The following is a 17,052-nucleotide window of genomic DNA, read 5'->3' on the forward strand; positions in this document are numbered from 1 at the left end:
CACCTGGGCCTACTGTGGGCATCTGTGTGGGGCCTGTGTTTACAGGTGTGTGCCTTGGTACCTCTGATCTGTGTGGGGCTGGATGATGAAACCATGGGTGGGTTGAGGTCGGGGAGCTGTCAGGAGGTACTGGCAGAACTGTCTGGCATGCAGGCCTTCTAACGGGAGCCATCCTGGGTGGTGGAGGTGAGCTTCCCTCACCAGGCCCTAGCTGCATGGTCCCTGGGCACCTCTGATTGCTCTGGGACCCTCACCTGTGTCCATACTCTGTCTACAGGACCTGACTTCATAGCCGGTGTAGTGGAGCCCTGGATCCAGCACAGCCTGTGTCCCTGCTGTGAGCCACTGCTGTCCCTGGTCTGGCAACGTCCTCTTCACACTGGTCTGTGCTTTTCCTGTTTAGAGCTGGGACCTGGCTGTGAAGCCACTGGCTCATAATTCTGGAGATTAGAGACAGCTAGCCGGCAGTCTCCTCTGCGTGTGTGTGTGTGTGTGTGTGTGTGTGTGTGTGTGTGTGTGTGTGATGTAACATTATGTGTATGTGTGTATGATGTGATGCTGTGTAATGTGATATGTGTGTCTGATGTGCATGTATGTGATATAATGTGATTTGTATGTGTGATGCGATGTGTGTGATATGATATATATGTGATATGATGTGTATATATCATGTGATGTGTGTGATGTGATGTGTGTGTACATGGTGTGTGTACATGTTGTATGATATGATGTATATATGTGGTAAAATGTGTGTGTTGTATATGATATGATGTGTGTATTGATGTGATGTGCATGTATATATGATGTGGTATGTGTGTGTGGTGTGTGTGTGTCATGTGATGTGTGTGAATGTGATGTGTGTAGGTGTGGATATGTGTGTGTTATGTGATGTGATGTGATGTGTGTGTATAGATGTGCTGTGTGTGTGTTGATGTATGTGCATGTAATGTGATGTGGGTGGGTATAGATATGATGTGTGTTATGTGATGTGATGTGTGTGGTATGATGTGTGTGTGTGGTGTGTGTATGTGTATGTGATGTGATGTATATGGCTGTGATGTGTATGCATATGTGTATTTATGTATACAAGCGTGGATATGTGTGTCATATGATGTGATCTGAAGTGTGTGTGGTATGATATATGTATGTATGATGTGTGTGTATGTGATGTGGGTGGGTGTAGACGTGGTGTGTTATGTGATGTGTGTATGTGTAAGTGTGGATATGTGTGTGTATGGTTGTGATGTGTGTGCGATGTGATGCGTGTGTGTGTATTGATGTGTGTGCATGTAATATGATGTGTGTGTATGTGGGTGTGTATGTGGTGTGTATGTGTGTGTGATGTAATGTGATGTGATTGTGTGTGTGTGTGTGGTAAGTTCTGGGGCACAGGTGTGAAGGTCAGAGGACACCTTGCAGGAAGGAGTCAGTTCTCTTCCTCCATCGTGTGGGTTCTGTGGACTAAACTCAGGTCACAGTCCTGGCTGCAAGCAGCTTTACTCACTGAGCTGTCTCTCCCGCTTCTTAAACACCCAGCCTGACAATAAGGGTTCTGTGTGTGCTTCACTTTTCTTGTGGTGTCAGAGAGGTGGCAACTTAGCCGAATGGACAAGGAGGCATTCTGGAAGAAACCAAGAAGCCCTGGTGTGAATCCTTCCTCGAGTGTTAGGATTTACCTACGAGGTGGTCAGTCTAGCCCTTTTTCTTTGGGTTGATTGTGTGGCTCTGACGTGACTCGGACCCCCTCCTACCCTCAGCCTGTCCTGTGCCATGTTCTTTTGGCCTCAGTCCTGGGGTCTGTCCATCTCTCCCTGACATCTGGCTTTCAGCCACCTGCCTCCTGGGTGGCGTTGCTCCCTACCCTCCTGCAGTATGGAAGGAAGGCCACAGCTGCCCCCACAGGCACTGGAACATGGCCCCCAACCTTGGCTGCTGCTTCAGCCAGAGCCCTCCTCCAAAAGTCCCTGTGTGAGCAGACCTGTTCCCACCCCCCCGGTCCTGTTTTCTGCTGGCCTGACCTCCTTCCCTGAAGACAGAGATCATACCACACACCCATTTCTCCTTGATTCATACCGTCAAGTCTCTCCATTTCTAAGTGGATGGAAGCATACAGAGACATGTATGTAATCACAGAATGTGGAACCATGTTAGCAGTAGGTGTTTCCTGCAACTCACCTGTCTCCAGACACAAAAGAGGTCCCAGGTGTGTGTCCATGCAGATTCTCTGCCAGCCATAGACAGAGCCCTCAGCCCTAACCTATGTGTAAAGAGGACCTTCTGCTTCCACCAGTTGGATGACCTTCTCATGCTTTGGCGCGAGGGGAACAGGAATCTGGACACCAACGGGTGTGGGACAAGGCCCCTCTGCCCAGTTCTGTAAGAACACTTGCAGCTGAGTCTAGAGAGGGGCAGTCCGCAGGCCCTTCCTGCTCTTCATGTTCTCAAGGCCAGTTAGCTTGTCACCAGAGAACAGACATGGGCCCGGGGACCACAGACTGCCACTTCTCCCTATGGGAACAGTCTACATGCCCAAGCCAAGTGATGCTGGGCCCCACTGCAGAGAAGAAACAGTTAATTGGTATTTTTGGAGTTGATGAGATAGCTCAGTGGATAAAGTTGCCTGCCTCCAATCTTGAAATTCATGCTCCACAAATAAAGAAATATATAAGAAAACATATAGAAAAAAGAAACTTTCGGCTTAGAGGGGAAAAAATCCTAGCCATAAAGAAAAGAAGTCTAAGATAGGCTCACACACTTCTTTGCCGTGACAGAAAAATGTTTCAAAGACACAGAGAAGCTATCACAAACTAGAAAGGACAAACGTATCCTTCATATGCAAAAAGCTCCTACAAACCACTAAGATCCAGAAGCTGCAGACGTGTGGGCACTGAGTTCCCAGACTGCTCCTGGCTTCCGGAAGGATGATCTGTGTTCACTCCAGAGCTCACACTGAGAACGGCCCATCCACACCTGGCATTTTACTTGGGTTCTGGAGATCTGAATTCAGGTCCCCATGCTTATACCACAATCTTTCCAGTCCTTGGAAGTTAATCTTTAAACCGAGGGAAATTATAACTCAATGAAGTTCAGATTCAACAAAACAACCAGAGCTGCTTTCAAGGGAGCAGGTGGAGAAGGAAGGAAAGGAGTGGATTCCCGCCTGGCAGGCAGCAGAGACAGAGATTCAGGCCCCTCCCCCCGGGGGTCCCCAGCTCTGACTCCTGTACAAGCCCGGAGGTGGCTGTTGCTCCTGCTCACTGGGCTGGCTCCGCACCTGCTCTTAGGGACCACAGCACTGCCCTGTGTGGAACAGAGGCCAGGCAGGCCCAGCCCCACCCTTCAAATCACAATGATGACAAAGGGGTCCCCTCCCAACACCTGCACTGTCTTACCTGGGCCCTGAGGCCGCAGGTGTTGCAATGATTCCCACCCAAACCCTGGAATGTCGAGTGGCTCAAAAACAATTGGGATTTCCAGAAACTTCGTCAGCCACACTGGCCATGTCTCCCTCCCCCTCTTCTCTGTGTCTCCTTCATACACACTTCACACTTTCAAGAGAGTATAAAATGGAAGAGTCCTGCGTCCCATCTATATGAGTTTCTTTTTTTCTTTTTCTTTTCTTCCTTTTTTTTTCTTTTGTGAGAGTCTCATGTAGCCCAGGCTGCCCTTGACTTCTCTAGGTAGCTGAGGAAGACTTTGAACTCTGCCCCGACCCTCTAAGTGCTGGGAGACATATATGCAACAGTACACACGGTTTGCACAGTGCTGGAGATGGAACCCAGGGTAGCTTCACCTGTGGCTAGGTGAGCACTCCACCAGCTGAGCCCCGGGGTCCAGCAGCACTGTCTGTGAGGACCTGCCCTGCCTCAGTTGTTCCCTTTGCATAGCTTGCTAATCTATCTGTCCTTTGCCTGGAAAGCTGTGACAGAGCAAAGCCTACTTGGAAGGCTGCTTGCAAGAGACTGTGTGGGTGTCTGTCTCCGTCCTGTGGTGCATCCTCAGAGCCCACAGCCTGCACACAGGAGGCGATCGATGCACATGCCAGTGAAAGTTTACCTCCACGAAACACACAGCCATGCAGCATGCTGCTGGAGAAAAGGAAATCTGAGGCCCCCCACATCCTGCCCTCAGGGCCAGCTGGCCTTGTGGATTCCAGAACTTTCTGCAGGAAGCGGAAGGGGCAGAAATAGAAGCACACAGAAAGGCAGTTGCTCCTTTCACCCCAAAAGGAAGGGAAGTGGGGGGCAGGCGGCAGGGAGGAAGCTGGGAGCAAAGAGGGACTGAGAGAAGAGCTGAGGAAGGTGAGCCTTGGGTCCTGGGGTAGCTGGGCTGCAGCCCTGCTCACTCTGGTCCTAAGTTTCAGGCAGGAGTCATAGGGAGAGGCTCCCAACACCCCCTTTTTCCTGACAAAGATCCAGCAGGCAAGGATTCGAGGTGGTTTTGGAATGTGACTGAGGGCATGACTTCCAAGGCTGTCACTTGAGCAGGCCCTTTGAGAGAAGGCAGTGCCTACAGAGGGTCATGGTTTACACAGTCATGGCCACAATCACTTCTAATCACTCCTCAAAGCAGTTACAAAAGGGAAACTGAGGACCAGAGGAGGCGAACAAGTCTCCTTGAGTATACTGTGACTATGTCACTCAGTTCTAAGCTGATGACATACCTACCTCCCCAGGATCCATGGGAAATCAGGGACCAATAGGCCAAGGGACCAGAGCCTGGGATGGTGTGGCTAGGCAAAGCCAGCAGTTCCCAGACTAGTCCTATACTCTGGAGTCTTGGGGTGGCTACTTTTTCTATCCTGGACCTTGGGGGTTGCCCCAACTTAAACTCATCCAGTGCAGTCTCTCTTCCCTTCCCCCACTCTTACTACTGACCCCCAAACTTCCTATTTTCACAGGAAGTATGATGACAGAATCCGTGTCCTACCCCACCCTAAGAACATTATATGAGTCCAGAAATCAAATACATAAACTGCATAGCTGCGGGCAGACCCGGCATCTGCCGACCTCACTCAGGAGGTTTGGGCCTTCCTTCCATTTGGAAGCTCCACTTTCTATGCCTGGACTGGGCCCGGGGCCTTAGGAGCTGTCTGAGGGACTGTGCCTTCCTGGGCCTCCTTGGAACAGCTTTACTGGGGGGCTGCTGCACTGGCAGAGGTCAATGCCTACATTGGGGTTGGAGGTGCTTGCTGTACCTGCTTGCCCAACTCCCATAGCTGCCCCCAACCTCAAGAACACCTGCAGCACTGGCTGGATTCTGTGTTCCTCTTCACCTGCCCTGGAAGGACTTTGTACTGAACCAGCAGCAGAAGATGGCAGAGCCATGTTAGACTCCAGGCAGAAACTTCTAGACTAGCAGCAGAGGAGGGGCCCAGATTCAAGGCCCTCCTCTACCCACTGCTAACATCATGGAGGCAGGCCTTACCCCATCTTGGCCTCTCATTCTCTTGTCTGCTGTGTGACCTCTGTGAACCTCCTCCCGATGCTGGAAGACCACCAGTTCAACACCAGCCTGGACAACTGAAAGCAGCCCTGTCTCTGTAGCTCCACCGTGTGTTACTTGCTTAGCACGTGAAGCCCTAAGTTCAATCCTCAACACTGAAAATCAAAAGAGGTTCTGATCGAGACACAATTCCTTCCATGGGATTCCAGGGCTCCATTTCTGGAACCCATCCAGTTCTCCATCTCCAAAAGTCCTGGAGACTCCATCCAACCAGGGCACAGCTTCACCATTCCTGGGAGAGTGCACAGACGCAACTTCACCAAGAGCTGCTTGACAACACAGGCTTTCCTCCCTGCCATCTGGAACCCTGAGCACCTAGCCATCACTAACAGCGCTTGACTTAGGAGGTGAGCTGTCATGGGTCTCATGACTCCAGCAGAGCCTTATGCATACTCCCCAGATGGGGGCTGTGTCCTGTGGAGAGAAATCGGCTCTGCGCCTGGCTACCTCCCTGAAGAACACTGACTTCCTGCCAAGCTGTGGGTCTGAGGCCGGGTAGATGGTCTGTGTGTGCGGACCAGTTTCCTCTGGTGGGGTGTACAAGCACCCAGTTAGCATGTGTCCTCTCGCCTTGCTGTGGGAGGAAGCAGAAGATGTCAAGTCTGGCCTAGTGTCACCATCCTGGCAGAAGTGAAAGATTCTAGAGGGAGATGAGAGAGACACAGGTGCCCTGCCCATTGGCCATCAGAATTTTGAGACAATGGACCCCACGGCACTGGAATTTTCCCAGGAGTCTCACGCTGGGGAAGGGAAAGGCTAAAGCCTGGTACCAGTCAGAGGGGGAGCCTGTCTCCCAGAGAGATCTCACAGAGTTCTGAGAACTTGTCAGACCGCCTTGCAGGAGAGCCTGGAGCTGACAGTGAGGGGTCAGTGATGGGCAGGACCACACCCTGACCAGGACTGCTTAGCTATGCACACCTCCTGCCCCCTATTTAACCCTGAACCTCATGTCCGAACCCTGAGGACAGACTCGGGAATCTCTGGACCTCTTTGTCCCTCTTCCCAAGGTGGCCGCACAGAGTGACTCTCCTCTCTGCTTTTCACTGTTTGAGTTGTTGAGGATGTGGCCGAGCCAAGGGGTTGCTGCAGAGACATGAGGCCCCAGGTTCAGATGCTAGCATCCATGGAGAAGCTGTGTGGGGGGTGCATATCCGTAATTCCAGTGCTAGGGGACAGACAGAAGGATCCTTGAGATCCAGTGAGTCACAGATTCAGTGAATGACCCTGTCTCAAAAATTAAAGTGGAGAACACCTTGTAGAGACTCCTGGCATTGCCCTCTGGCCTCCATGTGAATGCCCACACACACAAGAACATGTGTGCTCACTAGTAAACACATACACAACACACACGCTCATACAAGCAGGTGTGGTAAAAGGCTCCCTCTCCTGTTCAGCCATCTCTCGGGTCCTCTTCCATGTTTTAAAATCTTAAGTCATGAACATGAATTGCGACATTGAAACATTTTCATCTTTAGGAAGATCCACTCCTCAGTAAGTAGTGAGGGCTTGGTGCTCTGAACACATCTCCTGCCACTAATGCCTGCCTCTCTCCTTAGTGCAGATGGGGACCACAGGGTGCCCTACTGACTACAGTCCTTGAGGAGGAGAGTATAGGGTGCTCAGCCCGGGACCTCTAGTCCATGCCTCCGGTCTCCATTCCCATGTTTCCTGTCCCCAGGGACTTCTCGTCCTGCAAGGCTGGAATTCTGGACCCGGTAAGGCTGGACCTGCCGCAGGGCAAGAAGGCTTGCCACTGTGGAGGCAGTCCTGGAATTCCAAACATGTCCTGTGGTCAGGTCTCGCTGTGACTCAGCAACATGGCCTGGCCAGGCATAGTCCGGCAATCTGCTTTCAAACTGGAGATTGTGCTGGGGCCCAGCAGGGCTGCTGTGAAGGCTGTGCTCTTGGGGATTGCTTGATGGCTGCTAGTGTGTCCACGGTGGCCAAGGCAGGTGCAAAGAGGAGGAACTGTGCGGCATACACACCACAGGTCACAAAGGGGACAACCGGCCCCACAGCCAGCACACATCCCAAAGGCAGCTCAGCACCAAGGCCTTCTCAGGCCAGGTTGTCAGCATGCGCTCTGCACTAGTCCCAGCCCTGTCCTGTCTTCAGGCTGCAGCTGGTCAAGTGGCTGCCACCACAGGTGAATCTCCTGACCCTGGCCTGTGTGTGTCTCCTCCCAATGCCCCTACCAGTGTTCTGAAGGCCCCTCCACAGATGGGAGGCAGCCTCTGTGTGGCCCCCAAGGCCAAATGGCTTCCCCTGCCTACCTTGGTTCTTATGGTTTTCGTCTTTGCTGCAGATTGAGCTGCCACCTGAAAGAAGCTTATTTTGGTCCTTATCACAACCCCAGTGCTCAGGAGGGACACTGGCAGCCAGGGCTGGTAGCTAGGTTTGGGCCAGCATCTCAGAATGTAGCCTTGGCTGGTCTGGAACTTACTGTACCGACCAGGCTAGCCTCAAACTCTCAGAGATCCTCCTACCTCCCGTGGGATCACAGGCAGGTACTGTCACACCCTAAGTGGCTCTTTCCTGAATGAGTCACAGGGACAAAGGAGACCAACATGATAGGGGCCAGCCTGTGCTTGCCATCACACAAGGCCCTGCTTTGAAGGACACTGAGACATAGCCCTCCATCCGTGGAGCTTCCCGACAGGTGTATAAACATGCCCCATCTATAGTCACGCAGGAGCACTGGCAAAAGCCATCACTTGGCTTGTGAGCCAGAGGTACCCAGTGGCCACATTATCCCCCTCACTGACATGGAAAACTTGGGCCACCCTCACAGCACAGCCAAAGACACCAGAGTCACGCTGGCCACCCTAGCTAGAGGCAGTATCTTTGCTCCAAGAGCCTCTTGCTGGGACCCCTGACTTTTCCTAATGGATGGGAACAGACAAGATCCCCATTACCTCATCCACAGATTGAAAGTGAGGGGTCAGGACTGCCTGTTCACCCCAGAGTGACACTTTCTCCATTAGTAGTGTTCCTGGCCTCGTGCCCTCCACACCTGCTCAGAGATGTGGTGGGGTGTCCTCCCTAGAGCAGTGTGCAGGCTTCAGGTGTCCTCAGGGTGACAGAAGAACAGGGACATCGCCTTCGCAATATTGTAGTGATGCCTGAGGAACACACGTGTGACTTACCAAATGGCCACCAAAGTCAGTATCCCTCCCTGAACCTGGAGCTGGTGAGATTGACTGGACAGTCAGCCCTAAGCATCTTCCTGTCCCTGCTTCCCCAGTGCTGAGGTTACAAGCATGCACCCCACCAAGCACTTTCGCGTGGATACCGGGGCTCAAACACAGATCCTCATGTTTGCACAGCAACACTGGACCAATTGGATCGTCTCCATTTTTCTTTAGTGCCCCCCCGCAACCCGCCCCCTCCCCCTCCCCAGCTCTGCAACCATGAAGCTACGACGATGTTACCAGAGAGAAACCTTGTGTGAGGACATGAAGAGAGACTTTCTTTTTGGCTTTCAAAGGAAAAGGGCTGCAAAATTCTGCTGACAGGGACCTGCTTCCTCGGACAGGCACAGATCACCTCTGCCCTGCTATAGGAATGAGCAAGGCCGCGTCAGGCTGCGCATGGTCTGGCCAGGGTCCTCTTCCAGCTCAAACCCTGGGAAACAGCCAGGCCAGCTGTCCTGGGGTACACGCAGGCCCACGAACACTGGAATTTGACCCTTTTCCAGCAAAATAAACCCAGTACAGGATCAATGGCGAAGCTGTTATCCAGAGAAGAGAAGAAAAGCAACTGATAACCCTGAGGCCACAGGCCAGGGGTCAGGACCTCCCAGAACTAACACGCAATGCTGGGTTCTGCCATGGGACTGCAGGGTCCCACGCAATGAGAATACCATTCTACCCAGGCATCCCTGGGCCTTGCCCCAATGAAACCTGACTTGCCACTCCCTTCCAGGAGGCCAGCCAGGCTACCCAGAACCAGCGGGTGTGGGTGGTTCTCTGGCTGGCAGTGGTAACTATGAATTAAATCAGACCTCCAGATTCTGATTTATCAGAAGAAAGACTTTATCATCATCATCATCATCACCATCACCATAACCATCACCATCACCATCACCATCATCATCATCATCATCATCATCATCATTGTGCTGGGGATAGAACCTGGTCTTGGTGCATGCTAGGTAAGCATTCTGCCAACATAAGCCCCAGAATAATTTTCACATGTAAGTCAGTTAAGGGGATCTTTGGGATGGACAGTGTCTTTGGGACAATGGGAAACTTGAATGCAGAGACAAGTCTGCACACAGTGGTGACACATACACAAACTTAAAGAGCTCAGTCCATTAAAAGTCAATGATCAATGTCTAGGGAATGGTGCCACTCACATGGGGAAGTTTTCCATTAATATAAACAAGATGCTCCCTCAGATATTCTCAGAGACTTCTTCCCAGGTGATTCTGGATTTGGTCAAGTTAAGCAATTAGCCCTAACCATCACACCCACCCCCCTTCACTACAGCTCTACCCAGACTCTGACACTGAGGACAGACAGACCATCCCTCACACAGGTGGGCCTTGAAAGCATAACTGGCACCCGAGCATAGGTTGCCACGACAACTCTCCAGAAAGGAGTCAGGCATGGGCCCTGGTTCTCAGAAGGCCACGGTTGGCTGAAAATCTTCCCTTCTCCACTCCTGCCCAGTCACTCACCCCATAAACCTAACTCTTTACCCATGGGACAGACTCAGGCCCCAGCCCAGGAAAGCAAGGTTTGTAACAGTCTAAGGTGACTCCTAGAACCCCAACCCCTGCGACTCTCCCGTGTGTTGTCTCCTCCAGGTGTCTGGATACAGTGGGGCTGTATAATTGTATGGGTGAACTATACAAATGTGGATCAGGTACGAGAGCCTGGCGGAAGGCTGGTGCGGCGGTGCACACTTGGAGGTCAGAGTGAGTCCTGAGGCTGCAAAGAGATCTCCACTCCACACCAAGGATGAACCTGGCTCCATCCAAGCCTGGACTGCAGCTTTCATAGACAGAAGATGCAGCTACCTGAGCTATGTCCTGCCGCCTTTACTCCACAGGGGAGGCCAGGCTTCATGCAGATACAGCCAGCTCAGGGCCATATTTCACAAAAGGTTACATCTGCTCAAAAATGTGTGTGGCTGCCTATCATCATGGTAGCTCTGGCAACAGTCTACATGGTAATGGCTTGCTGGTGATGTGTCACCTGGACATGGCTCCCAGGCTCAGAAGAAACCTTGCAAGTTCAACACTCTGCCTGGGGACCTGCAGGGTTGGGCAGCCCAGCTGCCAAGTGCGTCATTCTGCAGTAGTAGAAAGTCAACACTGGGCCACAGGACAGCTCAATGGGTGAAGGACCTGCTATGCAAGCCTTACAACCTGAGTGCGGATCCCTGGAACCCAAGCAAGAGACAAAGTGGGGGTGGGACTGCAGCACTGGAGGCAGACGGGCAGGTCCCTGGGGCTCCTGGCCAACCAGTCTAGCTGCAGGGACCTCCAGGTTCAGAGGGAGACCCTGTCTCAGAAAACAAGGTAGGGAGCAAAAGAGAAAACCACCCCATGCTGACCTCTGGCCTGTGCTCACACACACATAACAAGAAATTAAAAATTAATTAAGAAAATAAAAGGAAAACAAAACAAAAGGGGTTTCTTGAGCCAGAAGCAGATTTTTCAGGAAAGCAGCTTGTGTTGAAGGGGCAGTTAAACTCACTGACATACTCACTTGTAGTGATGTTTCATTTGTATTTTAATAAATAAAGCCTGCCTGAAGATCAGAGAGTAAAAGAGCCCTGCTGGTCAGCCTTACAGACCAGGCAGTGGCGGCACACACCTTTAATACCAGTGGCCATACTAGTTTGCCATAGAAACCAGGCAGTAGATGTGCACACCTTTAAGCTCAGCATAGAGAGGAAGATAAAATGGGAAGAGACAGCTCTCAGGCTCAGTCTCATTCTGAGATTCCTGGAGGCAGAATCGTCATTTCGGACTGAGGTAGAAGTAAGAACCAGTGGCTGGCTGTTTTGCCTTTCTGACATTCAGGTTGAACCCCAATATCTGTCTCGAGGTTTTTATTAATCATGCTACTCTCGCTCCTCGGTGACACCAATTCGCCTTCCAGCCAGTACACTGTGGCTCCTACTTGCTCTATTAATGGGGCTCCCAAGTGGATCTTGTGGGATCGCTGCCCCAGGAACTCAGAATGTGGCAAATTGGAGTCACACAGACACCCTTGGGGACCTCTGAGGCTGACTGAAGTTGCCCATGAAATGAAGATGTTCAAACAATCAAGAGATATCCTGTCTTAAATGCAGAGCCTAAACCAATCAATGCAGAACTAGCCACCAGTCAAGGAGCCACGAAGCTGTCAGCCTCCCCACCCCCACCCCTACTACCCCCCACATCTATTCATGTCTTTGGATCAGGCATCTGTTCTACTCCCCAGACTCCATTCAGCCTTGGGAACCTTACCACGTGCCTCTCTGTGCCTACCGCCACTGCATAACTGCTCCGATGAGTGATCAGGGCTTGTTATTATGTTCCAGGACTATCCAAAGCACCGCCCGCCCACGCCAGTTTGGCAAAGTGTGGTTAGCAGTTCTGTCCTGCCCCCCGCCTCCCCGCACTCAAACATAACCCCTGACCCTGCTTGCCACACCTAGCATCCAGGCTGTCCCAGAGACTGGCCCCAGTCTTGGCCCCAATGCAGTGTAGGTCCTTCTTACTCATCCAACTGAGTCCCTTGGTCTTCCCATCAGGACTTCTACCAGTTACTCCGCTAGTGACCAGTATCGGGGTCCTGGCACCTCCCAGCCTCTACACTGGCCCCTGGACCTTATCCTGGGAGTTTTCTTGGAATTGTCACTTGGCTCTTGCCCATAGCTGATACACCTTGAATCCCAGTACTACACAGTCACACACCTTTAATCCCATCACTAGAGGGAACAGGAGGAGAGACTGGGCTGTTTCATCTACGGTTGCCCAGTCTCGGAAGAGGTCAAACTTCTCTAGTGGCTTGGCTGCTTTGCTTTTCTGGTTTTCAGGCTGAACACCAATATCTGTCTCTGGGTTTTTATTATTCATGCTACATCAAACTGATTAAAAAAAATAAAAGAGGTTGGCTGGGGACACGTGTGTAAAGAGTTGGGATTAGCCAGGCCAGCCCAGGAAAGGCCTCATGTGTCTCCCTTTGTCTTAAAATTTGAACACTTCTTTCTCCCTACCCTCCACCTGGGAAAGGGAGTGTGTGTGTGTGTGTGTGTGTGTGTGTATGTGTGTGTGTGTGTGTGTGTGTGTGTGTGTGTGACATTTCAAATGTGTCTCGTGTGTCTATATGCGTTCTGCATGCACGCGCACACATGCACACACACACACTGTCGTGGAGTGGCTACATTTCAAATGTACCTTGTGTGTCCATGCACTAGAAGCTTCATGCCCAGCCTGTTGCTGATGGAGGCAAGGAGGCCTTTAAGAAGAGGGACCTGTGTGAAGAGATTAATGCAGTCCTCATGAAAAGCAAGTTAGCTCTAGCAAGAGTTAGTCACTACAAGGTCACCCCATGTGTGTGGCCCTGTCCTGGCTGCTGCTCTGCCATGTGTCATGAAGCCGAACAGATGGATTTCCACCTCTGAGACCTGAGTTAAATAAACTTTGCTTATTTGTTTGAGATAGGAACACTGTGTAGCCTGGGCTAGCCTGGAACTCACTGTATTGCCCAGGCTGGCCTGGGACTCACAAGCTTCCTGCTTTAGCCTCCCTAATACTGGGATTTTAAGCATGCACCACTATGCTTAGATTCTTTTCTTTTAATTATTCACTTTCCAGGTTATAGCAACACAGAATAGACCAAGACACACACTCATGCACACATCTATACACGCTTCCTCATGTACACAAACATACACTTGAGTATACTCACTCACAAAAGCAAACACATGCACACACACATGCATAAACATTTGATACCTATACATACCTACCTGTATACATCTATATATGTGTAAAGTCCATCTTTCTCTTCTATCTTTTTTGGGGGGGTTGGTTTTTCAAGACAGGGTTTCTCTCTGCAGATTGACCAGGCTGGCCTCAAACTCACAGAGATCCTCCTGCCTCTGCCTCTGCAGTGCTGGGATCAAAGGCACGCACCACTTTCTCTTCTAGGTAACCCTTGATCATGCCTATCACTGTACATGTCTGACTGCGCTAAATGGTGGGCCGTTCTCCCTGCCATAACGTGATCATTAAAGGTACAAACGCTTCTTTCATTCTTTGCTCCATTCCCATTCTCAGCACCAAATACAAAACTAGGGTGTGGCAGGGGCTCAGCAGATGAAACCCCAGTGAAGAGTGAAGGACAGATGTGCAATGTGCAGGTGGAGAGATGAGGGGATGGATGCGCAGATAGATAAACAGGCCAAGAATGACTGAGCAGAGAGTGAGTGCGGCAGTTTGAATAAGAATGGCCCCCACAGGACCATGCCTTTGAATGCCTAGCCATCAGGGAGTGGCACTTGTGAAAGAATTAGAAGGATTAGGAAGTGTGTCACTGGGGGTGGTCTTTGAGGTTTAAAAGCCCAAGCCAGGGCTGGAGAGATGGCTCAGCGGTTAAGAGCATTGCCTGCTCTTCCAAAGGTCCTGAGTTCAATTCCCAGCAACCACATGGTGGCTCACAACCATCTGTAATGAGGTCTGGTGCCCTCTACTGGCCTGTAGGCATACACACAGATAGAATATTATATACATAATAAATAAATAAATAAATAAATAAATAAAGCCCATGCTAGACCCAGTCAGTGTCTCTGTCTCTCTCTGTCTCTCTGTCTGTCTGCCTCTCTCTCTCTCTCTCTCTCTCTCTCTCTCTCTCTCTCTCCTGTTGTGGATCAGGATATAGAACTCTCAGCTACTTCTCCAGCTCCATTCTATTCACCTCCCCACCATGATGACAATGAACTAACCTCTAAACTGTAAGTAAGCCCCCGATAAAATGCTTTCTTTTCTAGGAGTTGCCTTGGTCATGGTGTCTCTTCAGAGCAAGAGAACAGTGACTAAGCCAATGAGCTAGTATACGAATGTGTGAGTGAGCAAGTACAAGCAGGGGAGTGCACAAGTGAGCACACGCGTGACTGGATGAACACGCAACTGAAAGGCTGGATGAATAAGGAGGGGATGAGTAAATGAACACGTGAACGTGTGGACGACTAAACGAATGGACGGATGATGAGCAGATGAAGGGTGGGAGGACATAAGGGAATAGGGTTGATGGTTTGGACCCTGTGGCCAGCTGCAGGGCAGTGACTGCCTCACACTCTGTCACCCTTGGTGGGGTACACAAGCATGATAGGACCTTCACTCGGAGTTCTGGCTACTCTCTTTCCCCACAGGCTCGTGTGCTATAGGTTTTGTTCCAAGCTCTGTGACCTGCAGGCTGGGAGTTCAGCCTGCAGGATCTGCTCACTAAATACTCCACAAAGATGACGGCCCAAGGCTGATGTCACATCATCAGGGACTGGCTCAGCTCCCCTTCCTCTCCCCGGCACTGCAGCTTCAAGTTTATCTCCCACACTGCAAATGCCAGAGCCAGGGCTTGCATGGGAAAGGAGGTCTGTTGCAGTCTGGGAACTTGTCTGCAGAGCTTGCACTACTGGGAGTGGTGGGGGTCAGCAGTCCCCACCCCCAGTGGCTGGGAACATAATACATCTATCAAAAGTCTCTGCTTTCTGTCTGTATGACCTCATTGGACAGTGGTCCCCAGAGAGATCCCTGCCATTGCTCAGCAGCCCCCAGGAGAACAGTGGCCCAGCTTCTACAGAACCGAGCTCCTTCCTAAGCTAAGAAGAAGCAGTTTCCCCACATGTCCCTAGACATGTTCGTGAGGGGCTTCACAGTAGGAGAGCTTAACAGAGACAGCCCTGTCTACTCTCTATGCTACATAGTAGGCCCTGCCCTAGGCCTCCATGGGGTGGGATCGTCTGTAAGAGGGTTCCTGAGGGTGGACATAGGCCAGGAGGGAGGAGATGGGGAAGCTGCTGTGTGTAGTGATGTGCTGTGGATCTCCTGAGATGAGGGTGCTGGGAAAAGCCTGGGGACAAAGTTCCTGAAATCCAAGATCAGTCATGATCTGGGAGACCCCACAGGGAGCTGTCAAGGGGACAGCCGGATATTTGGGTCCAGAGGTCAGAGGGGAGATCAAGGCTGGAGACAAATTTGGAGTTCACCAAGTCAAGGTTTTTCAATCCATGGGAACCGATGAAGTCATCCAGGCAGAAGGGTGGAGAAAGAAGAGAAGGAACCGAGGAGCCCCCAAGTTCCATGAGCCTGAGAACCCTGGAGCCTAGTGTTTCAGATGCTCCCAGCATCCTCTAAACCCTGAGGCCTGAAGAAGGGGCCCATAGGCTGGGGGAAGAAGGGTTCAGGGAGTCACAAAAGAGAGCGAACCCTGGGAGCCCGGTGGGACCCCCCCCCCTCCCCACCCCGCCACGGGCTCTCCTGTGAGTAAAGCAGGGCCTGCTGGCCACATGAGGGAGGCCTTCTCGGGAGCCATGCGGCCGGAGAGGGATGGGGAGGGGAAGAGGTGCAGGTGGGTGAAGGTGATGGTGTACTCCTGGGTGGAGGAGACCCACAGGTCTGTGGACACAGGAGAGCCGGAAGTGCTCAGGAGAGGGCAGGGACTGTGTCGGAACATTAGGAGAGCTGGAGTCTGACCACAGCGCAGGCTGCTGGGAAAATGAAGGGCCACCCTCTGCTGTGCCAAGGGATAATGGAATCCAAAGCTTGACTCCACTTCCTGAGTACCCTGATGGTCCCAAGATCTTTCTCTAAATTCCCAAAACTAAAGTTAGGTGAGAAGGGCAGGGTCTTGGGGAGCCCTTGTCTCCCTGCGCCCTCAGAGACAGTGCCTTCCTGGCCCTGTTCACTGCTCACAGGACTCTTTGAACTCGTCCCACCATTTCGAACTTTCAGAGCTCAGAACAGAGGATCAAGCTGGAATTCCTGGGCTTGCTAGAGCAGGGTGAGAGACCCACCTCTAGCCTCCTGGAGGCCATTAGCTCATAAATTCAAAGGTTCCTCCCAGCAAGAGGTGAAACCTGAGGCCTCGGAGAAAAAGACTCAAACTCTGAGTGAAAGCCTCAAAACACAGCCCACCGCTGGAGACAGAGGTCCAGGCAGGGTCTTCAGGGAGGGCCCAGAAGCAGCACTGCGGATCTAGGTCTCAGATGGACCTCTTTCGACATGCACCCTATTCCAGGCCTGCACCCCGGGCCACAGAACATCCTGCATAGCATAGGAGTCCGTCAGGCTCTGGAGCTAAATCCAGCTGCGACTTTTTTGTTGTTGTTGTTTGGTTTTTTGTTTTTTTGAGACAGGGTTTCTCTTTAGCTTTGGAGCCTGTCCTGGAACTAGCTCTTGTAGACCATGCTGGCCTTGAACTCACAGAGATCCACCTGTCTCTGTCTCCCAAGTACTGGGATTAAAGGCGTGCGCCACCACCACCCAGCCATCTATGATCTTAATGACCAGGACATACCTGCTGACCTATGACCCCATGTCACTGAGTG

The sequence above is a fragment of the Microtus oregoni genome, unplaced genomic scaffold (assembly GCF_018167655.1).
Source record: "Microtus oregoni isolate MIOR12 unplaced genomic scaffold, Mior012 000016F_ref0000370, whole genome shotgun sequence".
Classification (NCBI taxonomy): Eukaryota; Metazoa; Chordata; class Mammalia; order Rodentia; family Cricetidae; genus Microtus; species Microtus oregoni.